The 24,383-nt window shown below is 43.0% G+C and overlaps 1 long non-coding RNA gene across 1 annotated transcript in view; it reads right to left on the bottom strand.

Annotated features, from left to right (window-relative positions):
* Positions 1 to 16,107, bottom strand: part of LOC141571925 (uncharacterized) — a 45,662-nt gene extending 29,555 nt beyond the window's left edge. Inside the window, exons 1-2 of the long non-coding RNA XR_012496969.1 lie at positions 15,985 to 16,107; positions 4,162 to 4,294 (exon numbers count right to left, since the gene is read on the bottom strand). This is a non-coding gene — a long non-coding RNA (uncharacterized LOC141571925). The remainder of the gene's footprint in view (positions 1 to 4,161; positions 4,295 to 15,984) is intronic.
* Positions 16,108 to 24,383: the final 8,276 nt, after the last annotated feature.

The raw sequence follows: 24,383 nt of genomic DNA, 5'->3' as shown, positions 1-24,383 counted from the left end.
AGACATGGGTGCCGGGCGATCGTCTGGTCTGGTGTGAGGTGCAGAGGAGCAGCTCAGGGTACATGTGTGGGCTCGGGAGTGCTGGGCACTGGAGGTGACTAAAACCATAAGAGGGATGGGACCGCCAAGCACATATATATAAACAGGGGAGACATGAGGACCTGCGTAACAACGTCATAGTTGAGGGGGTCAGATGGAGAAGCTGGAAAAGGACAATGAGAAGCAAACAGCTGTGCCATAGTGTCAAGGGAAACTATAGTATCAAATAGGAAAAATATCCCACTGTGGCTAAGCTACCGGGAAGATGAATACCATGAACTTTGAAGACTAACCACTGAAATCAAGAAAAGACAATTTATGGTAAATTAGTTGGTGAAAGCAAAGCTACACTCTGGCATAGGCAGAGACTGAGGAAGGGGAAAGTGGAAATAAGAGGTGGAAACAGCTCTTTTGAGGCTTCTGCCTGTGACGAGGAAGAAAGAGATAGAGCAGATGTTTGAGAGAATGTGGTGACTAAGGGGGGTTCAAAGCTGCTTGTTACAAAGACAGGGGAACATAAGATTGATCCAGAGACTCAGATCCTTTGAGAAGATGCAAGAAATGGGATCAGAGATAGAGGGCTTAGCCATGAAATTTGCAAAATGGGAACACAGTTATTACCTCCACTTCACCAACCAACCAACCAACCAAACAAACAACAACAAAAGAATCGGATGTTCCAGAGAGTCAAACATGCATTCAATTCCTAACTTCATCTCCCAGTAGCTATGCTCTTGGGTAAGTTACTGCATGTAGAGTAGAGGTAATTATATCTACTGCAAAGAGATGGAATGAGACATGTGTGGGGCAAGTATGAAGTATCAGTAGCACAGTGTGTGGCACACAGGGGGCAGTTTGGAGGTTGCCTTGGTGCTGGTAGGGCAGTGCTTTGGGATATGTGACTGTGATGATTGCGATTGTGGGAGGAGCCATAGAGTTAGTAAGTCACAGAGCCAACCTTTACGCCAACGTCACGACTCCAGATTTGGCATTTGATACCACAATGCACCCAAGAGAAATTAAAAACTATTTTGAAGTAAATAAAAATGGAAATACATCATGTCAAAATTTGTGATACGCAGCAAAAACAGTGCTTAGAGGGATATTAATAACATCGAATGCATATATTAGAGAAGAAGAAAGATCTTAAATCAATAATGTAAACTTCCACCTTAGGAAACTAGAAAAAGAAGAGCAAATTAAACCCAAAGTAAGCCAAAGAAAATAAATAATAAAAATTAGAGTAGAAATCAATAAAATGAAAACAGGAAAACAATAAAGAAAATCAATGAAACCAAAAGCTGTTTCTTGAAAAAAGATCAATAAAATAAGAAGCCTCTATCTAGGTGAACAAAGGAAAAAAGAAGGAAGACACAAATGACTAACATTAGAAATGAAACAGGGTCCATAACTACAGACCCAATAGTCACTAAAAGGAAAATAAAGAAGGGAAACTTTACCGCCACAAATTTGGTATAACTTAGATGAAATGAACCAATACCTTGAAAGACAGCACATTTCCCCAGATGAAGTGATACCACAAGGGTGTCTGTTTCGCTCTGGCTTTCTCCTACCCCATATGCTGAGTCCTCTTCCTCACTCTACATCTAAGAAATGTAGATTTTCTAACACTTAGCTGAGTGCCTACCATTTGGTGAGGTACGTTTATGTGTTTCTCAAATGAATGAGTTTTTCCAAGGTTCCATCCTCAGGTGTTTTTTTTCTCTTTAAAAACAAGCTTACTTACCACACTACCAAAATTTTAATGATCCACTCCATGAAGAAAACATGTCTTCAAACATCTATGTCTCCAGTATCCAAACACCCAGTTTATATACCAGCTTCCTAAAGGATACTTCTACAAACATTATCCACAACTGCCTCAACCTAAGAATCTGTAAACTGGACTCATTATCTGTCTTCCCCTCAAGTCCCAAGGACATCCTCAGGAGTCCATATTCTGCTTAATGTTCATTGTTGCATTGTTCTCCATCATGAAAGCCTAAAATGTCAGATAATGTTACACTACCTTTTATCTCAGATTTTTGTAAATCTTGAAAATTGATTCTTTCTAATGATCCTCAACTCTACCCTATTTTTTTTCTCTATTGCTCCTGGCTCAGCATTTTTACTCTCATTGGACTAATTCAAAAGTTTCTTAAAATGTCTTCCTACTTCCTGGTTCTCCTTGCACAATTTCACCAAGCACACAAGTCCCAGAGCTAGAGAGAAGATAAGTTTTCAGAATCTAAGGGGAGTTTTGTACAGCTGGATTACATCATTCAAACATGCTTTTGTCTGGATCATGCCCATATTCTAGTATCTGATTTCTGCCATCCTCATTGTTTTTTTTAACTTAGATTAAGCTTCAGAGTTTACCTTTGAATGACTAGTTTCCTGTGGCTCTACTGTGCAATGAAAGTTGGTGACAGGCAACTTTCTCTGAAACGAACTTAGGTAGGGGGAATATGTCACAATTCTAGTGACATATCTACTGCCATTAAAAATGGCACCTCCCACCCACTCAAGTGCATTGACTCTAGTGACTAAGCAGTATGTTAATTTCATCTTCACTTTGAGCTCTGTGTTTTTTCTTCATATATGATGGCACTGACCAGAGATTTTTATATGTGCCCAGTGAATTTCATTGATCTCCTCTTCCTGTCACAACCCTGAAGGGTCAGGTAATTTTATTTCATCTAAAGTCATAAGAAGAAAGTAAATATTATTTTTTGCCAACTAAATCTCAAATAATATGTGTGCCCTTGGCTTCTCCTTGGGGTCTGCTGGAGGGAAGAAAAGATGTAAGGGTATTTATTTCTCCCGCTCCTCACAGAGTGGCAGGGCTGCCCACAGGCTGTCTATGTCCCTCCGCTGAAGAGGACAGCTCCTCTGTGTGTGGCCCACTTCCCCTCATTATCTCCCTCCCTCCAGGTTCTAATAACCACTCTTTCCGTTTGCACCTCCAGCCTGGTCCTGGGGTGATTATGGCTCTCCCCACTGTCACTAGTCCTGGGGAATAGTCTATTCCTTGTGATTTTCCAACACTCTCTCCAAGTTTGAAAATAGCCCCTTCGCTAATCATTCCTCAAATACCAAATCTGATTGTGCGATATTCTTCTTGTGGGAATCCAGATGGATTCAATCACTTACTCTGACTTTATGCCACTTATTTACTTTCTATAAACCTTAGGTTTCTCACGGGTAGACTAGGAACCATATTACCCATCTTTCAGAATTTTTGTGAAAAACAAAAGAGATAATCCTTTCTAAAACAGGAAACTCAAACTCCATATAATCAAAATATAAGCACAGCATTATAAAAGTAGATATTTGCATAGATAAAATGGAAAAGACAAATTGGAGGAAATGTTTGCCATATATATATACAATAAACACGAATATATATTATAATAAACATATATAACATATATCTAAAACATACATATATATAAATATAAATAATATGAGCTCTTATAAGTCAATGTTAAAAGGTAGAAATGAATCCAATATTAAAACGGCTGAATGTAGGTCAGTAAGAATGGAAAAACATGCAAATGGGCTTAACAATTTCAAAGATGCTTAACCACACATCAAGTGAAAAAAAAGAAACGCAAATTAAAACCACAGTGAGATATGTTTTTTTATGTAATGAAATGAAAATGGTCAAAAACTAGGATAATACATTCTGTTGATGAGGATGTCGGGAAATATGAATTCTCATACATCATTGGCAGGAATATAAATTGGCACAACCTCTTCGGAGCAAAATTAAACAATACCTAATAAAATTAAAAATGCCCACACCCTCTGGGCCAGCAGTTCCACTTCCAGGAACTAATTTTCTAGCTCTCCTAACACAAGTGAACAAAGACGCCAGTACAGAGCTATGCATTACAGCATCCTCAAAAGATGGGAAACACCCTCCGTGTCCATCAATGTGGGACGACTGTAGAGCTTGGAGCCCAGAGCCCACCTGGGCTGGGACCAGGTTTCCTGATGCCTCCCTAGCATGTCTCTGGATTAGGGCTCACCGGGAGAAATGTGCAGGGTGACAGGGCAGAGGGACAGCACTTACTGAATTAGGTGGGCGTCCGGCCGGTGCTCCTGCATCTCACTCACCTGTGGGCACGGCAGCAGCCAGGTGTGCAGCTCCTGTAGCTCCTGCTGCACGGCCTCTCGCAGATCCTCTACGACCTGGCCAGGTGCGAGTCCAACACCATGGTCCGGGGTTCCAGCTTACCATGCAGATCTCCTGAATGGTCAACGAGAGAGGCAGTGAAAGAAAGACACGGTTTCACTTTCTCCTCACAGTTGCAGTTTGTCCTTGGCCCCCTCCTTTATGTCCAAGCACCAACCCTGCTGACTTCAGACCACGCACCATTTGGGGAATCCACAGACTCACAGAGGCTGCTTAACCGACCCCCAGACAGCAGAGTCCAATTCTTCTGGACCACTTAGGTTGGAGCTGCTTTCCTGACCAATCATTAAATAAACCATGAGGATTATATAACCACCAAAAGTAATGGAGGAGCTCTATAGATGAGCAGGAAGCAATGTCCAAGATAATATCATTAAGTGAAAAGAGTGAGGTTCAGAAAAATGTATGTCGGTTTGCTACCTTTGAGGTTAAAAAAGTGGGGGGGCACAGAAATGCATCCTCCTGCACTGCACACTAAGCCATATACCCACTTGCATACCCTGAACCACCCCTGGAAGGACACATGGAAAAGATAGCAACACTCCTCTGGGGAAAAGATCTGGGAGTGACAGGGAGGGTGACACTCCATTGTCTGTCTTTTGTACTGTTTGAGTTTTTTCCCATGAACTTGTATTAATTTTTAAATAATAATAATGACATTTAAAATGAAATGACTCACTAAAACCTCACTGCATAAATATTCTGAGCATAAGGAATGCTCAGGAAACATCAACTGCCTTACACTCTGTAGGGGGAGCCACTTTCCTCACCATCTATGTAGACCCATCCCATGTTTCTTCCTTCTGTGACACAGGATGTTGCTGTGAGCGGTGGTACCCATATGGATAGAACAGAAAATGAATAGCTATTCTTTTACTTTAGTCAATCTGACAGCCAATGACACAGTAAAAAATCAGGGCATTGCTGTTCATGATTTCAGTTGTTGGAGTAGAAAGGACAGAGATATGCAATAGCTGTTGTTAAAGAAGGAAAGAAAGGGATGAGCTCATGAGTTTCACAAAGGTTAAGGGTGGAGGGAGATATTTCCTATGGCTGCCAGCTTTCTATATTGTAGTTATGTTTCCTTGAGAAGGCAGCAGCATGCAAACACTATGTGAAATTTTCAAATGCCTGTAATGTAATAAAATCCCAAATGCTGAATTCTGCTTTATTTATAGCTAAAAAGTATAAGAACGATATTGGGGTGTGTGTGTGTGTGTGTGTGTGTACACTAGAGCCTTAGGAATACATTTTATTTATAAAACTCAAAAGTGGTTTCTTTGAAGCCACAATGAGGAGGATATGTATTCTGGTTTAATGGATACTGGATAAAATATTTATGGAAGATTATAAATTTTGTGAAATATGTACACACAAATATAACATACAGTGGTAAAAATATAACTTAGAAAAACTCATTGCCTTGAACAACGCATATTTTTGGCTAACAGGTTGTAAGAATAAAAGTCATATATTATGGGGCTGTAGACAAAGAAAACTACACCGTCCTACTTATAACATCGAAGCACGTCTGTTCTTTTCACATCACTTCCTCTGAGTTGTTCCAATGAGATTTCAGCAATATGTGTGCACCAGCCATCCCTCCCCCCTACAACGTTCCACCCCCACGAAGAGAGAGGGCCTATGCATGAAGGGAAGTGATAGGGGAGACGCAGAATGAAGGACCCATAGGAGAGGACGAGCTCTCCCCCAAGTGCACAAACGATTGGCAAAATGACCGGAGATCATAGGTCCCCGCCCTGCAATCCTATCCACTTTCAAGCCTTCTGCTTCAACCTGGTTTTGACCCCCAGCTGTACCGGAAAGCAAAGTGAATACCAGAAGAGTGACGTTTCAGAAAGGAAGCGAAAATCTTTTTAAATGCCTGTGATACCATAAGTGTTCCTTGTAAGAGCCACGTGCACAATGGCCTCTCTTCCTAAAGGTCTAAATGGAACTGTAGTCACAATTAGGACGTAATCAGAACGCACTCCAAACTCACATCCACAGGCATTAAAACAATCGCTATTTTAAAACAAGTACATCACACATACACAACTGTAACATTAATTGCAATCCCGTTTAGACTCGCATGGTTTTCCTATGCTGATTAGTTTTAGCAATCAGATGTCAAGCTTTCCAGAGGGAGTTTTGTTATTAAGTATCAGTTGGTCCGAAAGCACTTGAGAGAAGGAGAAAAAGCATCTGTGAGCAGGCAGCGCTCTCCCCGCTGGGATGCTAGTTATCTTTCATCACTCATAAGCATCACAATCATTATTATTTCCAGGCACTTATAGACCACCTTTCCTCCCCAATCAGCGTATAAATGGTTTTAGAAATGCATTAGAAACAGCGTAGATATGGATCACTTCACACAGCTCCAAAGTACAGTCACCTCAAGGGGAAACACGGGAAGTTCTATATAAATCAGAAAAACACTAAGCCAAGTTTAAGACCAACCATGAAGAATGACTTATTTGCTTGAAGCCATAGGGAATATTAGGTAAGCAAAGGGAACTTCCTTCCCCTGGTTACAAGGGCAAAGTGGCCTCCGGGATTGGGGTCTGAGGTTAATGAATCGAGATTCCAGATGGCAGTGCTGCTGAAGGACTAGCCCCCGTTTTTATCTTCTGGAAGGAGATAAAGCAAGTCACGTCACGGGCTTCCCGGTGTTTCTGGGTCTTGCCAAGGATGCAGTGCTGGCCTGGGAGAAGGGATCCTGTGCTCAGATGATACAACAAAATGACCTTCTTCTGCTCACACATCCATCAGGACCCAGACAGCCTGTGTTCCAGTGCTCTCTTCGGTGAAGCCAGGGTTGGTATTTCTTGCCGGATCCCAAAACTCGAACCATTTTGTTTCTGTGCAGAACCTGTCATGCTCCTACCTTGTCCGGGAGCTGCCTCACCAGCAGCACCTGGAAAATATCTGTGGTTCTTATCAAAGTCGCCTCCTCAGATGTCTGGATGCTGTCTGGAGCCTCCCCCTTTCTGCGAGTCCATTGGACGCCCCTAGGGCAGCACTTGAGAAGAACTAACCATCTCCTGTGAGTCCTGCTTTGTGGAGGCAGAGAATCAATCTGCTTCATCTTGTTTGTGGTATTAGAGGTGAACTTCCTCAGGGCACTTATGAGAGATGCCAATTTTTAATGAGACTTGTACTTGATATTTACTATTTTTAGATGCAGACCTTTCCTCCATGGGATTCGGTGAATTTTGCTGGCAAACTTCAGTTTTTCACAACATGTATATAATGATAGTACAGTCACCCCCACCCCCATCTTTGGGGGATACGTTCCAAGACCCCTAGTGGATGGCCAAAACCACAGATAGTACCAAACCCTGTAATACTATGTTTTGTCCTACATATACATACCTATAATAAAGTTTAATTTCTAAATTAGGAACAGTCAGAGATGAACAATAACCAATAATAAAATAGAACAATTATAACAATATACTATAATAAAAAGTATGTGAATGGCTTTGAGGTCATTATGAAGTAAAATCAGGGGGACTTGAACATGAGCCCTGTATACCCAACAGTCAATCTGATAAAGGAGATAACCACTAAGTGACCAACAGGTGGGGGTCATATGTAGCATTGAGATGCTGGACACAGGGGTGATTCACATCCCAGGCAGGATGGAGCAGGATGCTGTCACATTTTGTCATGCTACTCAGAATGGTACACAATTTAAAATTTATTAATTTCCATTTAATATTTTTGGAAGACCACTGACCTTAGTTAACTGAAACCTCAGAAAGCAAAACCACAGATAGGCGGGACTCCTGTAATGGGTAATGGCACACACACAGAGACAAAGAAAAAGGACATTTTAGAAAATAATCTCGAAGCTGTAAAGGCTGCTAGGTTCCTCCTCGGCTACCAGTGAAAGATGACTCAGTGCTTGTCAAGTTCAACGTGCATGGACCCCCGATAGCATGCAGATTCTCACTCAGTCTGTCTAGGTCGAGGCCTGAGGCTCTGCATTTTTAATAGCATCAAGGTGGCTCCTGCTATGGGTGGGCACACACCCTTGTTGTGGCTAAAAGCTAGGTTGCCTGCACCTTTCCACCCCCAAATCTCAAGAACTTTTCCCAGTCAACACACTCCTCACACGCAGTTCACGGTCATGTGTCATCAGGGAAGAGCTGCTCCCCGATAGCCCCGTGGCTCAGGGAGCACTAGATGAAATTTTCAGCAGGAAAGTGAAATTTCTGAGAACAAAGGTGTGGAGCAGCAAGCCACTGGCTTTGCCTTCCCTCTGCACTCTGCTTTGGTCATTGGCCTGGCTCTAAACAGAATGCAAAGTTGGAATTTGTTGTTAAACCCAAAAGCAAATTCTCCTGAATTTAGCGACAATAAGAAGCAAAAGCAACATAGTTGGGAGTGCTGTGGAGAGCTGTAGAGGGCACCCACTCAGGTGGGCCAGTGTCCAGGGGCCCCAAGAGGGACCGGGACACAGTAAGGACAGGGCAGTGACTGTTAGTCCACCTGAGAAATGAGAGCATGGGCGGAGAGACCTGGCACGGACTTTCACTAGGGAAGGTATTGGCAGCAAACTAGGTTTTGTTCTGAAAGCACAGAAAAAGCAGCAGAAGCAGCCACAAGCCAGAACACTCAGCAACCCCGCACAGGGACTGATGGCCCGGTGTTTAATAGTTTGTTCACAGCCCACAACTGCTTCACTCTAGCCTACGCTGGCTGGAGAAACAGTGCTGTATGGCATGTGCGATGAGCCATTCATCCGTGATCAAGATGTGCGGGTGGGGCGGGTGCTCAAGGAACACACCCGAATGTGCAGACTTTTCAGGCAGGCTGGGAGTGGCCTGTAGGAGTGGGGGCCAGAGGTCAATTCATTTCGTCATTTATCCACTTTCTAGCATTGATGTATCCTCCATACATAGGAGCGTGAAACACTGCTCATTGCTGAGAGAGAAATTAAGGTATGGGCTCCTCAAAGGCAGCCACACAACTTTTCTTTCTGTTTCCCCCACAGGTGTAGTGTCACCCAGAGAATGCAGTGGGACCAAAAAACATTGACCACATGAAAAAATAGTAGTTAGCATGAAGTGTTTACCTGGTGCCAGACACTGCACTAAAATGCTCTGTATGCATTGTCCAAGGGCCAAAAACGACCCACTTGTTTTTCCCCAAAGTACTAACTAATTGGCCAGGGCCTGCTATGAAATCTCCTGAAAAGATTTCTTCAGCACCTGAGAGCGTGGGGCACAGCACAGGCCTTCCATACAAGGGTGAACTACATTTCCAAGTAGATGCGGTGTTTCCAGCACATTCTCACAGAGGATTTACCTCTCAGTTCTGCTCAGATGATGTTGATTAGGTGTTTGTTTTGAGGTGTGAGCATCACATGCCCCCCGAAGCCAGGTAAATAAAGAGTTGTGGTCTTTCTGGCATTTGAAGGTATACTACTTTGTGGTATGACAGTTAATGCTGATATAAATTTCTAAGCCCAAGATGGAGCCGCTCCCGCCCACGGTGCCATGTCAGCAAACCGAAACTTAGATCATTTTTATATCCCCGTAAATTTCCCCTTTGACCAAAAACCACACTACTTCTCCCTTGTCCTGTGCTTGCCTCTTTCCACAAAAGCTTGTAGCCCTTTTCCCTTGCTTTGCAGTTCTCCAAACTCTTGAAAATGGAAACTGCCCGCTTCATGAGGTGTTAAACAAAGTTTGTGTGTATCACCTAAATTGTCTTTTTAAATCATTTGTAAATTAAGAAATGAAATTGACAAAACTATATATAACCAGCATCTCTCTTCTTTTAATTCTTTTTTCAATTACAGTTGACATTCAATATCATTTTGCATTAGTTTCAGGTGTGCAGCATAGTGGTTAGACATTTATATAATTTATGCAGTCCCCAATAAGCCTAGTACCCACTTGGCACTATACATAGTTGTTGCAGTATAGTTGACTATATTCCCTATGCTGTTCTTTACATCCCCATGACTATTTTGTAACTACCAATTTGTATTTCTTAATCCCTCCTCCTTCACCCCAACCCTCCTTCCCTCTGCAAACCATCAGTTTGCTCTCTGTATCTATGAGTCTGCTTCTGTTTTGTCTTACCATTTGCGATAACATAGATGGATCTACAGGGTATTATGCTAAGTGAAATAGCCTGAGAAAGACAAGTACCATACGATTTCACTTACATGTGGAATCTAAAAATAATAAATGAATTAAAAAAATAAATAACTTGCATCTCCTAAGGTCTATGCCTCTATATTCTAGCATATATGTTAAGAAGACTGAAACCAGAGACCAATTCTGAAAAGTGGAACCCAGAAATAATACTTAAAATTAGATTTCTCGGAAGCTCAGCTTTGGGGTGGAGCTCCTTACAATCTTCTTCCTCAGCTCAGTCCCATCGCAGTCTTTCACTGAGCGTCAGAGAATGTCTTGTTCACGGCCTCAGAAGCTCCTAGCACTACCTGTGTCCCAGAGCTCAGAGAGAGAACCAAACAGCAATGCAGTTTACGTGTAAGAATAAAATTAGCCTCAATGATTTTCTTAATGGGAGGAAATGAGGACGTCAAAGATCTGTCCTGCTGGATGGAGCAAACCAAAGTGTGGAGAGATAAACAGCCATTCAGCTACAACTTACAACTTACTTTGCTTAAATCCAAAGTTGTTTTGTGATAGCCCGAGGAACCCCAGAAGAACTCTGCAGTTTTGCAGCAAATGCCATTTGCATTTGCTCACTGAGTCACGCTCAGAGTTTCCTGCAGGAGAGCTTCAAAAGACCCTGGCATGGTGCAGGAGCTAATGGCTGCACTCTCCAGGAGTCTGCTTAGAAAATGTTTGCACACAGTGACTTGCAAAAGCTCAAGGCCTACCTAAAAAGTCTTAAACGTGATAATTAGAGCAGTAGCCATTCTCATATGAAGAGGAATTGCATTTCAGTGACGGGTGTTACAAATTCTTCCATTTCAGTATGCAAAATACAACGCAGTCATGGGAAATCACCTAAGGACATGACGCAAGGCTGAACTTGTAATTTAAGGGGGAAATAACACAATTTTCTAGAGTTACCCTAACAGCTTTGGAACTCAGGTCTTTCAGGGTGACAGCTCATGTTTTGGTGAACATCACAATACCATAGAAAGAATATTTCCTATTGCAATCAGAGATCAGAGTTGAAACTTACTCTATGCTCTATCATTTTCCAGTATTGTATCCTTACAAAAGCCATCTGGCCTCTATCAGGCTCTGTAACATCATATGTAAGACAGGGATAATAATATCTATAATGTCGATTTCACTGAGATGATTAAATGCAATACAAAATGAAAGTTTCTTTTTTTCCCCCCCTTCTTCCGCCTTCACCCCACTCCACCCTGGTTCAAGCCATTGTTTCTCAGTCTAGTTGTGTAGGACACAGCTCCCTGGCCCATGCTGGTGTTATGAGCCTTGCATTCCTCCTGGCTGAGGCTGCTCACGGTGGCCACCGGCCGCTCATGGTGGCACACAGTAGCCCATGGCAGCACTCAGCAGCCTGCAGCAGCTCACGCCAACCTCTGGCTGCTCACAGCAGCCCAGTTCCAGGGAGAGCTGTTGTTCACAATCTTAGCTGTAGAGGGCACAGCTCATTGGCCCATGTCAGAATTGAACCAGTGACCTCAGTGTTAGGAGCACAGCGCTCCAACCAGCTGAGCCACTGGACTGGCCCGAAAGTTTCTTAAACAGTGTGGTCTCAGAGGAAGTTCCCTTTGCTCTCCACCCCTGGACCTCTCCATAATCATTTTTAATTCTAGAAAACAGAAAAGTGGGACAGAAAAACTAAGCAACATGATCATATTGATCTATAGGTAATGGGGGCATGGGAAGGAACAAATCTACCTTCGCCTTAGAATATAACCTGAGTAAAGAGTAAAGATAGAGAATATGTAAAACAGAATCATAGTAACCAAGCGGCTAAAATTATTAACATTGCGAACGTTGAGTCAAGAAGAAAGACTCGATTCCTGTTCTGACTAGCCTGGAAACAAATTTTTTGAACTTTCCAGTCCTGTCTCCATAACTGGAACTACATCTCGACAGCCACGTAACCCTCTAATTACCTCTGGAAGGACTCACATATACATCCATCTGACATTTATTATCCAGACCAACAGCACCCATCTTCCAGACCACCTGACATCGATCTGCCTGACATTGGACTGATACCTATCCTGGACCAGTCCTATGGCTGAGATAATTGTCAAGAATATACTTTTTACTAAAAGAACTTTTAACTTTTCTTTCTTCTTAAGAACACTTCTGGGTGTTTGCCTCCCTGTGTTCCCAATCTGCAAACTCCAAGACCCTTGAAGAACTAAATTCCTATTATTTATTTCCAGCAAAGCCTCCAGACTCTCTTTGAATTCATTCAACAGTGGCGTCCTTGATGAATTCATTGAATGGTTTGCCCGTTTGCTTTGTTTTGGTTTACTTTTTTTAGAGCTGGAAATTATCACAGAGGTGACCTAGCACAAATGTCTCATTTTATCGATGTGAAAACTTAAATTCTGTGAGATTAACCCTGAATTGTCATGCATCTTAAATAGTGGCAGAACATGGGGAGAAGTACAGTTCCTCTGATCACATGTAAGGTTACTTATACTATAATTTCTTTTGTTCACTGACATGGCTTTGAGAATATGCGGCCTTATGACTCTTATAAAGCTCTGGGCAGACCTTTGTCCTGACTAAACCACTAACTTATAGTGTGACTTTGGCAGTTCTCTTAATGTCTTTGGGTCAGTTTTCTCTTCAATTTCCTCTTTAGTTCACCCAGTCCAAAATGAGCCTTGGATTAGACTAGATAAAGTTGCTCATAATGGTCATTGCTCATCCATCATAGCACAATCCCGTTGAGGTCAGACTTGACTTTAGACTCTTTTTCAACACAGTGCTCAACAGACACTATCAATGAGCAATTATACAAAATGAAACCTATCTGCCATCTATATATTAACCTGTGCTCTAATTCTCAGATAATATGATTTATTCTTATGGCTTATATTGGAAAATTAACTGCTGGTGTTTATTCCTTACTACATGTACCTAATCATAGTTTCCTTATAGGACTATCCCTATACAGACAATTGTGACTAATGTGGTAATGGAGTATTCTAGAAAGATGCCATGAAAAAGTTTTGAAAAAGAAGCTCTCTTAGTGGGTCCGGTGACAGAAACGATGGTAGAATTGGGAGAGGAAATCATATGTGACTACAACACTTAATCAGTATGGAAAGCAGAGTCAAATTGTATTGAGCAGACTCCTGTAAAACTGCCCTGTCCCAAGAGGTCTGCAAACCCAGGTAAAGAACTTTCCCTTTCTAGCTGAGTTGGATTTTACCAGATAAAGGCTACAGAGGAGCTGCACCAAGATGAAAAATGTGACTTCTGATCCCCAGGGTCCAGCTTTTGGATCTCGAGTTATCAGAGGACACCACCTCTCACGTCTGCGGCAGTCATCTATCACACCCCAGGGACACACCCTCCCTTTCCTTGAAAACTTGGCTCCTGTCTCTTCCACTCCCCTGGAGCTGCTCCTGCTGTGATTCTTGGTGATTTCGATAATCACTTAGATGATCCATCCTTGCAATAGCTCATCCTCTCCTTTCCCTGACTCCCTTCTCCAATGACCTTCATTGTTGCTCTTTGGCTAACTAGTTCGCTTTGCCAAACCACAGATATTTTCATGACTGCAACAGCAACCATCCTACAATCTGACTTTGAAGCATCCTGCTCTCCACTTCCCACCCTCTAGTTTTTCAGATCAATCTCTACACTAAAGGGAATACCAGCTAGATGGTGTGTTAGTTTTCACCAACGAGGACCTACAATCCAAAGATCCTGTCTTTCTTCTGTCTCATGTCCCTGTGTTGTGTGAGGCGGCTTGTAGGGTCTCTGGTCCCGCTCCCCACATAAGAACGCAGGACATGGTGAGGCCAAAAAAGAACACCCACTGAGCCATAGGTAGGGGAGTCATACCACTATAGTCTTGCTGGCAGCTGGGTTGGAGACACAGGAAGCAGGAGCCACACGATCCGCAATCTGCCGTCCACTTCTCTGCCAACCCACCTCACTTGCTGACTGCAATCCGCTCTTGCTAGCTCAGCCACCATCTTCTTGCTAGCCCCCATTTTTCTGTTAGCGTAGCCACAGCAGTTATATTAGTGGCCAATGGCTCACTGGATACAGCTGACGGCCAACTAGCCACAGCTGATGGCCATCCAATCACAGCTGACGGCCATTTACTACCTGAGCCAGCACCTTTCCATGTGAGGCCGAGAGCCTGGAAACTGCACTCCTGGCTCTGTCTCCACACCCTGCATGCTTACTTACACAGGTTTAATTCCATAAGCAATTATTATAATCACTCCCTTGAATTCACCCTCAATTTCCTTCAACTCTAGATTAAACCAAAACTGTGATTAAGCCCAATTGTCCCTACTGCACCTGCACTCCTGCAGTTGAACATCTCCATGCTGACTGATATGTCAAAGCCATGATCATCAACCTCAGGTGGCCCCTTAATAATAGCTGGCAAAGATATTGTATCCCCCACCCATTCTCTTCCCACTGTTCCAGGTTAACATTCATACTTTATTCTCTCCCCTCAAATCTCCTTCACCTGCTCTCCCACCCTCCCTCTCATCCAATAGTCTGATTCTTATTTCAGTTAAAGTACAGAATTTACTAGAGGAAGCCTTCCACATGCCCCCACCCTCACATCTGCCCACCTCTCTTCATAGGCAGCAGTTGCAGAGGTTTAGAGGTCTAGACTCAAGCATAACTGCCTATTCAAATCTTGCCTCCACTAGATGGGGAAGTCTCGGTCAAATGAGTCTGTACCTAACTCTCATTTGTAAAACAGGGATAACAATATCTACCTTTTTGGATAATTGTTGAGAATTAAAGGAGCTAATACATGTAAAGCATACAAACAGTGTCTGGCACACAGCCCACACCATATGTATTTGCTGCAATCATACCTTCTATGCTATTTACATTGTCTTTCCGGCTGTTCTTATGGATGAGAAATGGCTTCACTGCTAGCAAAGGGGGACCCCAGCATCTAAGCAGTGGATTCACCCCCTCTCACTGAAGCAAGGACATTTGCTCCAACAAGTCACCCCATGTTGCTGCATTTTCCCAAAAAATATATATATAAAATGCTGCTATTTTTCCTCTCTTCAAATTTCTCTCGACCCCTACATATGCAGCTGCTGCACTATTCTCTCTTCCACTTACAGCCAGCAGACCTAAAAGAACTGTCTGTCTCTGGTCTCCTATTCCTCTCCCAAGCAATACTCACCCCAAGCAAACTTTAGCCCTTATATCATGCCACCAAAACTGCTTTGTCAAGGCACTGGCGTCCCTTGAAATACATTCTTCACTTGGCTTTCAGCACACCACAACCTCTTGCGTCCCCTCCTACCATTCTGGCTACTGTTTCTTGGACTGCTTTGCTAGCTCATCCTCTTTTCCCAGAACCTGACATGTGGGGACCGTGGGGCTCAGTGTCTGGCGCTCTTCTATCTGCTCTCAGCCCCTCACTGATCTCTTCCAGTCTCCTGGCTTTAAGTACCATCTACGTTGAAGTTCAGTCTGGATTTTTTTCCAATCTTCTTAAAATCCAAGTGCCCAGCACCCCTCAGCTCCACTCAGACTTTCCCGACCCTGAATAGAGGTTCTCACTGCCCCCCCAAACCCACTTCTCACCAGTTCTCAGCACCTCAGCGCCCAGCAATCCTTGCCTCTCAGGTTCTCAGACTGAAACGTCGATGCCAACACTGACTTCTGCCTCAGCCTGTTCATCAGAAAGCCCAGGCAGTTTTACATGCAAAACACTCAGAATCTGGCCAGTTCTCACCCCCTTCACTCCTTCCTCTTTAGTCCAAGAGCTCAGAACTTCTCATCTGGGGATTGCAATGTCCACCTCAGTGGGGGCCCTGGGGTGACCCCGGCTTCCTGTCAGTCTATTTTCAACAGAGTTCCAAAGGGGTCACGATCCCCTGGAATTTAGAGTGTGCCAAACCACCTCTGGTCGTTTTCTGCATCACTTAGATCCAAAGTCAAATGAAGTAGCACACGAGGCCCCAGGAAGCCCATTTCTTCACATCAGGCCTGGTTTTCCACCCCTCGCTCATGGCGCATCTGCCGTACTGCTCCAGAACATCTCAGCCATGTGTCTGGCTCAGGGCTTTTGCACTTGCTGTCCTCTGCCTGGAATGCTTTTCCCATGGGGCTTGATGTCCACCTGGCCCTTTCCCTCACCCCCATCAGGTACTTAGTTGTTTATATATCATCCCCTCCCTGAAGACTGTCTTATGAAACACCTGTATGTACATATGTAATTAAATTTGGTTATTTTCTCTTGTTAATGTCTCATGTCGACTTGATTATTAGACCAACCAAAAGAAGTTAGAGGAAGAAGAGGGGGAATTTCCCTCCCCCGCACAGTATGAACCACATGTGGGCTGAGACTTTGATTTGTTACTGCTGTTTCCACAGCTAAGTGGTAAGCACTTTGGCCCAAAGAGAGGTCTGGCCTTACTGCCCAGTTCCTTGGAAGTAATCTCAACCCTTCCAATTCCTCAAATGATAGGCATGTCTTAGTCATTTCTGGTGGACTCTTAATATCACACCTGATAGTCTAAGCTAGTAAGGTGATTCAGGGTGGGCCCTCAGGCCACCTCCAGGGACGGGGGATGCTAGAGACAGAGTTTAACCATGTGGGCAATCAATCAATCGTGCCTACATCGTGCCTATTAAAAACTAGACCCCCAAGCTCAGGAAATCTTCCCGGTTGGCAACACTCCATGTGTATTGTGACACTTCCATGCCAGGACGTTTATGCAGCCTGACAACAATGTTAGCTTTGTGTCTAGAACCCTCCCCAACTCTGTCGCCTGTGTTCCTTCCCTGGGCTGATTATAATATATCCTTTCCCTGTAATAAGCATAACCATGAGCATAACAGGTTTTAGTGAGTTCTCTGACTCTTTCTACCAAATTATTGAACCTGAGAGTAGTTTTGGGAAACCCTCAAACTTGCCATTGGTGTCAGAAGTGAGGGTGGATTTATGTGGACACTTCCCTGTAATTTTTCAGTTGGACACGAACTGCCTGCATTTGGGATCAGAAATCCTGGCGGGACGTGGCCATCTGAGGGTTGTGCCCTTAACCTCACATTCTGACTAACGCTGGGTACCGACACTGAGACCTGTGCTTGGCATCCCACAGGCAGGCATCAATAGGTGTGGGATGAAGAAATGAATAAATGAATGAATGAACGAATGAATGAATGAAAAGATAAGGCATGACCCAGGTTTATACCTGGAATCATTCAAAATAGCAATTATTACGCTCAATCTACATTCACTCATTTCTCTTCCTGTTTTCATTTGCTCCTCACCCCAGTGTACTTTCAGGATTTGTAAGGCAGAGGATTACCATTCACCCTTGTATGAACCCTTCCAGAACTTACCCTAAAAGGCCCTCTGAAAATTTGATATATAAAACGAAAAACTACATTCTTTTTATTCAAAATTGTCATGTTGTTATTGGTAATATGTGGAGTGAGCAATTTTAGGTACAAAATTATTACCATGTGCTAAGTGTGGAATGGAATAGACCTAAGGAATTTAACAGGGTTTTATTTTGTATATGTAATGAAAAACATGTGCAGGTCATCTAAGATACTACTAATGCTAATATTAGAATATGAGGTTTAAGTTATAATTTTTAACTTTTTTTAAACCCAAATTATTTTAATTCATTCAGATTAAAAAATTCTACTTATTATTTTTAAAAATAGTGCCTTTCAATTTTATCTGCTAGAACATTACGCTCTTAGAAATGGTAGACCCTAACCTCAAATAGAGAGGAACCAGGAGTATGACAATTAAAACAATAAAAATAAAATCTTCTGCTCATGTAAAATGCCTGTAAGAATTGTAGACCTTCCATTAAGAAGATACCCTTTGCACTTATAAAAATGCTGGAAAATGCTTATCTGAAGTTGAAAGAAGAAAGTGGAGTGATATAATCTCCTTTCAAATTAATGGCAAATAAAGACTTCCTACTACCATCCAGATTTGACTTCTTGAAAACCCATAACCATCTACCAAAGAAACAAGGGTGTGAATTACGGACAACCCAATATGAGATTCTGTGCAAGTCGGGGTTTGCAAGAATTTCTGGCAGAGCCTGGAAACACCATTTGTACACTGTGTGACACAAGTACAAGTTTTACTGAAAGTGTAATGTCCGTAATCAACAGTGAAACATTAAATTATGGCCTGGGGCTGAACAGGAACTGTTTATCAATTTTATTACTTTGGGAAATGTACACACACACACTAATATTTTTCAGGTCCTTTTTTGAAAGTGTCCAGCGATGAGAAATACATAAGATCAAAAGTAACTTTGACACAGGATATTTTGAGGTGAGAGAACCAACTGAATCTGTTTCTAACCTGCCACTAAGGTTGGGGTCATTCATCTACATTAGAAAGGTGAGCCTAGATAATGAGATCTTCCCACATTAAGATGTGAATCGAGTAGATCTTATCCAAGATGTTATTTGAATTTAATGCCTTGTCCATAAAATAAACAAAACATGATTACCCAGTTTGATGGTACAGTCACTCAAGAAAACGCTGAAAATGTCAAAAAACTGTTTAAACCTCACAAGAGTTTTCCTCTATTTACTGCAATGTGTCGTCAGAGAGCTGAGCTCATCACATTTCCGTGTATCATCACACATGGATGTTTTCTGAAATTGCTGAGTGATTTTGGATTGCTTTACTTGTCAGTTTTTAAATCACTGTACCAAGTATCCATGCTTCAAAGTTGACACTTTCACGTTTATTAGTGATCTACCCACTGTGGGCACAAAGCCTGTAATTTCAGAAGAAGGGGCTTGATTACCGAAGACAGAGATTCCTCAAGACCACTTTAGGTGCCATGTGTGTACAGGAAAAGTCCTCACCCCTCTCTGTTTGCTTAGGTGATGTACACAGCCTGTTGGTTCCCCATCACTGTGTGGAAATTGCACTCTTGGGCCAAGCTAGAGATGCATCGTGTTTTTTGCTGCAATACTGGCAGGAAAAAACATTATGGACTTTTAGAATTGTGCCTGCTATTGTGGACATGTATGGACCCCTCACAGAGGCAAGTCATGCAAACAGTGGGTGCAATGAGGTACCGGGATTCTTACTGTCATTACAGTACGTTGAGAATGGGGGCAGGCTTTGGACTCTTCGGATTTGAATCTCAAGACCACAACTTACTGTATGGACATGGGTAGGGTATATAGACTTTCAGAGCTTCAAATCCTTACCTATAAAATGAGGTTTATAGTACCTCCCTGTTAGGAATGCTTCGCAGACGAAAGGAGAAGATGCAGTTAAAGGAACTAGCACTATGCCTAAGATATAATTCTCAATGAGCGGTGAACCATTATTATTATTCAAATACACATAGGAAAATTTTATATATTTTCAATCATAACTCGGAAGCCAAGTACATCTACCTACCTACCTATCTATATCTATATACTTATCTATATCTATTATCTATGTCTATATACCTATCGATATCTACAGGATAGTCTAATCTTTCTAAGTAAGAAGTTTGCTGATTTCATTTTCCAGATAGAAAACCTGACTTTCTCAATAACACAAAACAAAGTTTTCTTTTAATGGTTTGACTAATAAAATGAGGTCCAAGATTGAAGTCAGAGAAACCGTCAAGTTGTATTGCCGCAGGGCAGGTGCCCTGGGGTTCCCGCCTCACCCTAAGGGTCGGTGGGCCCTCTCTTTTGGTGACATGGCATCCTTCTGATTTGCTGAGAACCACACCCAGTCTCGCATGCTCATTCGTGACAGAAAGTGCACCATTCGGCGGCAGACTGTGATTCCAGGGGAGAAAAACACCTCGAGCACACCTGACTGTCTGGAGGACGTTACCAACGCAGAACACAGAAGCCATTAGTGGAGCGAGAGGCATTGCTCCTCACAAGTGAGTTAATCCGGCGGTTTAATTCATCTCCTTGTCTACAAATACACGCAGCTGTGGAGAATGTCTTCAGTGTGGGCCCTCTGTGTGCCAGGACGTTCTTTCCCGGGCTTCCTCCCTGGCTGGGTGCCCCGGGACACTTGGAGGGTCACCCTGGCTGCCCCCCCTCTCCCCCTAAGGCTTCCCTGTGTCTGCTGAAACCCCTCTATTTAAAGGTGAGATAATCAGCTTTTGTCCCGTGGGCTTGGATCAAAGACAACCTCTGAGCTAGAACAAAGCCACACTGCGCTGGGGGCAGCCAGCCTCGCAAAGAAAAGGACTGTATGTTTTATTCCTTTTCCAGGACTGGAAATTCTCATGCCCTGGAAACCCCAGCAGTAGAACTTAAAAGTGTTTCCCAAAGACAAACATCCCTATTATGAAGGGGACAGGGCTCTGGCAGCATCTCCAAACCGTGGCAGGCAATTTGGCACCAGGGCGTCCTGTTCTCAGAGCCCAGCAAACCATCCATCTGTCCCCTGTCCCGGGGCCGGGCCGGGCGCCACAGGCAGGAAGTGCCATCAAAGCCCCCTTTCTCAATTCAGTGCCTTCTTGCTTGAATTATCCGACTGGGCTACAGAAACAGCCGCCTCCTTTGTCCCCTGCACTGTGCCAGGCCGAGCAGCGGCTCTGCCCACCTCCCGTGGCTTCTTTATGGCTCACAGAGAAGGGGCGGACCCGGAATGGGATCGCCTCGCCCGGTGTGCGGGTGGAGAAGGCGGCCTGGGCGGAAAGCAACGCACACGAAACCCCAGGCCGTAACTGTGCAGTGAGGGTCTCGTCAACGGGAGCGCTCACTTTGCCCCGAGCCACCGCCAGTGCCCTGGTTATCAATCTCCACAGTTTCCCATCTTTTTTACAAATGTAGAATGCGGAAACTGATGAGATGATTTGGCGGCCTCAAGCTGTCCAGGTCCCCTCCGGCTTGTTATCTGTGTCCTCGAAGGAGACTGCGTGGCATCCTTCCTTCTGAGTTAGAGAAACCCGGGAGACCCTCCGACCTCCAAAGGGACCGGGACCTGGACAACGCACCCTGCACCCCCCCTGGGAAGATGGCTTGGACATGCACAGGCCGGGTTTTCTTGGTTTCCTCTCTCCTGTGTCGAAGGCAGAAAGGACTATAAGACTTCTTAAGAGAAGGAGCATGCAAGTGTCTCCCTGTGCTGAACTGTTTTCTACATATCCACTCGTTACCGGTTAGCACCGGAGCAGAGGCTTTTCGGAAACCATGTGTGCACCAGGTCTTCCCTACCAAGGGGCGACTGTCACTGCCGGTCACCCAGCGGTTACCCAGCTCCTGATGGAGACCCCTCCCGCACCACTGCACTCACCCCAGGCTCCATCTTCCAGAAGAAAACATGCGCCCCATGCATTCTGTGCAGAGCCTCGGTTAAAAATGAGGTCGAAAGGCTTCCGGTTCCGCTCAGCCCTGCGCTCCTTACGTAGCTCCCAGCATCTACTTATCTGCTCCGGGGTCAGAACCCGAAACACAAAGGTTCTGCTCAGCCTTCTTACAGCCCCTAGCTCCTTTTCCATTTCCCGACTCCATCGAAAAAACCCAACATATATCACATACATACATACATGTGGAGATAGACGGATAAAGAGCCTGCTGGAGTGGTATAGCTTTCTATAAAAATAATCATAGTCCTAACAGCTTAACCTTCCTCCAAATGATCACTGTTTGCCAAATGATCAGCGATACCAGATCTAATTAAATCGACAGAACAGGTTCACAGGCTGTAAAGTAAGAATCCTATGTTTTACATTTATTTTTAAATAAGCAAATCAATTTATGAAAATGCCATTTAAAAGCCATATATAGTAGACTCAGAATTTTCTACACTCTCAGTGACTACTTTGAGAAAGTTCTAACCTTTCTCCTTAGGAATTTCTGCATTGCTTTTAGTCAAACAAAACATACGATAAGCGATGCCTTCAGCCGGGTCATTAAGTTAAGATGGACATTTGGGAGGAAATTTTTAGCAGTTTGGATAAAAATTTTATGAACTCTTATATTGCCCCAAATGATGTCTCCCCTCCCCCACCCCCGACAGCAAACACAGGCCCTGGCTGTACTGTTTTTTATTTCCCTGCTGTAATCAGGACTGGTATATATTTGCTAAAATTTAACCAGAGCGTATGTTCTTTCAATTACTGCTATCCATCAGCTAGACGAATAACGACATCTAACTGTCCTAGACTAGAGAAGAAACCGATGTAATCTGAGGAAAAGTCATACTCCTTCCTGAACTGATACCAGTTCTCTTTCCAAAATACATATACAGACAGACAAACAGATGCATCCCTCTACGCACTTCTTTATTGTCATTCTGAAATTGTCACCAGATGCTCATTTCTTAAAACCAAAATATTTTCATTTTTTTCAGAATATGCAAAGCACCACCAACAGACCTCAAGTTCACTTCCATTCCTTTTCAATTCCAGGAAATTCCTCTTTCTCCCCAGCCTAGTATATGTGCAATGAGTGGGACAACAAAGAGAAATTCATTTTTAATTCGGAAAGGTTAGATAGACAAATTGAATAATGGAACAGACTAGAATTTAGAAACAGATGTTATGCACAGGTGTCTGATTTCAAAAAAAAGGCACCTCTTTGTGCCTCGAGGGGAGGAATGGTCTCTTTAGCAAATAGTGCCGGGTCGATGGGCTATCCACATGGCAAACAAATATATTTGAACACATACACAAAAATCAAATGCTGATAGATTTCAGATCTGATTGGGGAAGGTAAACAATAAAGCTGCCAGATGAAAATATAGAGGGAGGTTTTTGTGACCTTGAACTAAGAAAAAATTTCTTCAAAAGTATACAAATAAGTACTAACAATAGAAGAAAAATTGATAAATTGTTCTATGTTAAAATTAAGAAGCTCTGTTCCACAAAAGACACCACTAAGAGAGTGAAAGGCAAGTCATAGTCACCAGCCATATGTCTGGCAAAGGACTGGCCTCCAGAACATATAAAGAACTACAAATTAATTTAAAAAATTAAAAATGCATGCAGCTCCCCACCCCCCCCACCAAAAAAAAAAGCTGCATAAGAGCATTGAACAAATTCTGCACAGAAAACGATAGTTAAAAGACCAATAAGCAAATGAAAAGATGTTCAGCTTCTCAGTCAGCTTGGAAATGACAATTAAAGCCATAATGCATTCCCACTACATACCCAACAGAATGGTTAAGATGAAACGGTATAAATAATAGAGTTGGCAAAGATGTGAAGTGACTGGAACTCCCGTACACCACTTGTGAGAGAGTAAGCTGGCACAGCCTTTGGAGCACCCAGCATTTTCGTGTACACTCACAAGTACATAATAACCCAGCACTTCTACTCCAAGGTTCTCTGTATCCAGCAGAAACACATGCACACATTACATTCACCAAAAGTCATGAACTAGAATGTTCATAGCAATACCTCTCATAATAGCCCCAAACTGGCAACTGTCCAAGGGGTCATCAACCATAGAATAGGTAAAGCAATTGTGATGTATACATTTATTGGAACATTATGCAGGATTGGAAATAAACAATATGCAACTACTTGCAACTGTATGAATAAAACATGACGTCAGAGAAAGAAGCCAGGCACCAAAGAGTACTTACTGTATGACTATTGATAGAAAGTAATGTCAACCAGGCATGACTAATCTATGCTGACAGGAGTAAGAATCATGCTAGTTGCCCCTGGAGAAGGGAGGTAGGGTGTGGAAGGGAGGACAGAGAAGTTTCTGGAATTCAGCTAATGGTCATTTTACTTATCTGGACGCAAGTCACACGGGTGTGTCTAATTGATAGAAATTCACTGGTATGTGCACTTTCATTATGTATATGATGCTTTTAAAATGTAATATACGCCCAGTGGGATATACAGGAAAAAGAAGAGTAACATCAGTAATGAACCCCATTATTTTCAGAGCTTTAACTTAACTATAATTATATTTCATTATGCTTTTTAACTTCAGAATAAATTTACATGAAGGGGTTGCATTTCCACACAAATTTCTTATGGGCCCAAGTGGAGAGGTTTCCTTCCGAT

This window comes from Rhinolophus sinicus, linkage group LG05 (genome assembly GCF_036562045.2).
Source record: "Rhinolophus sinicus isolate RSC01 linkage group LG05, ASM3656204v1, whole genome shotgun sequence".
NCBI classification, from domain to species: domain Eukaryota; kingdom Metazoa; phylum Chordata; class Mammalia; order Chiroptera; family Rhinolophidae; genus Rhinolophus; species Rhinolophus sinicus.
Note: the sequence above shows the minus strand (reverse complement) of the source record. Positions and strands in the feature narration are given on the sequence as shown.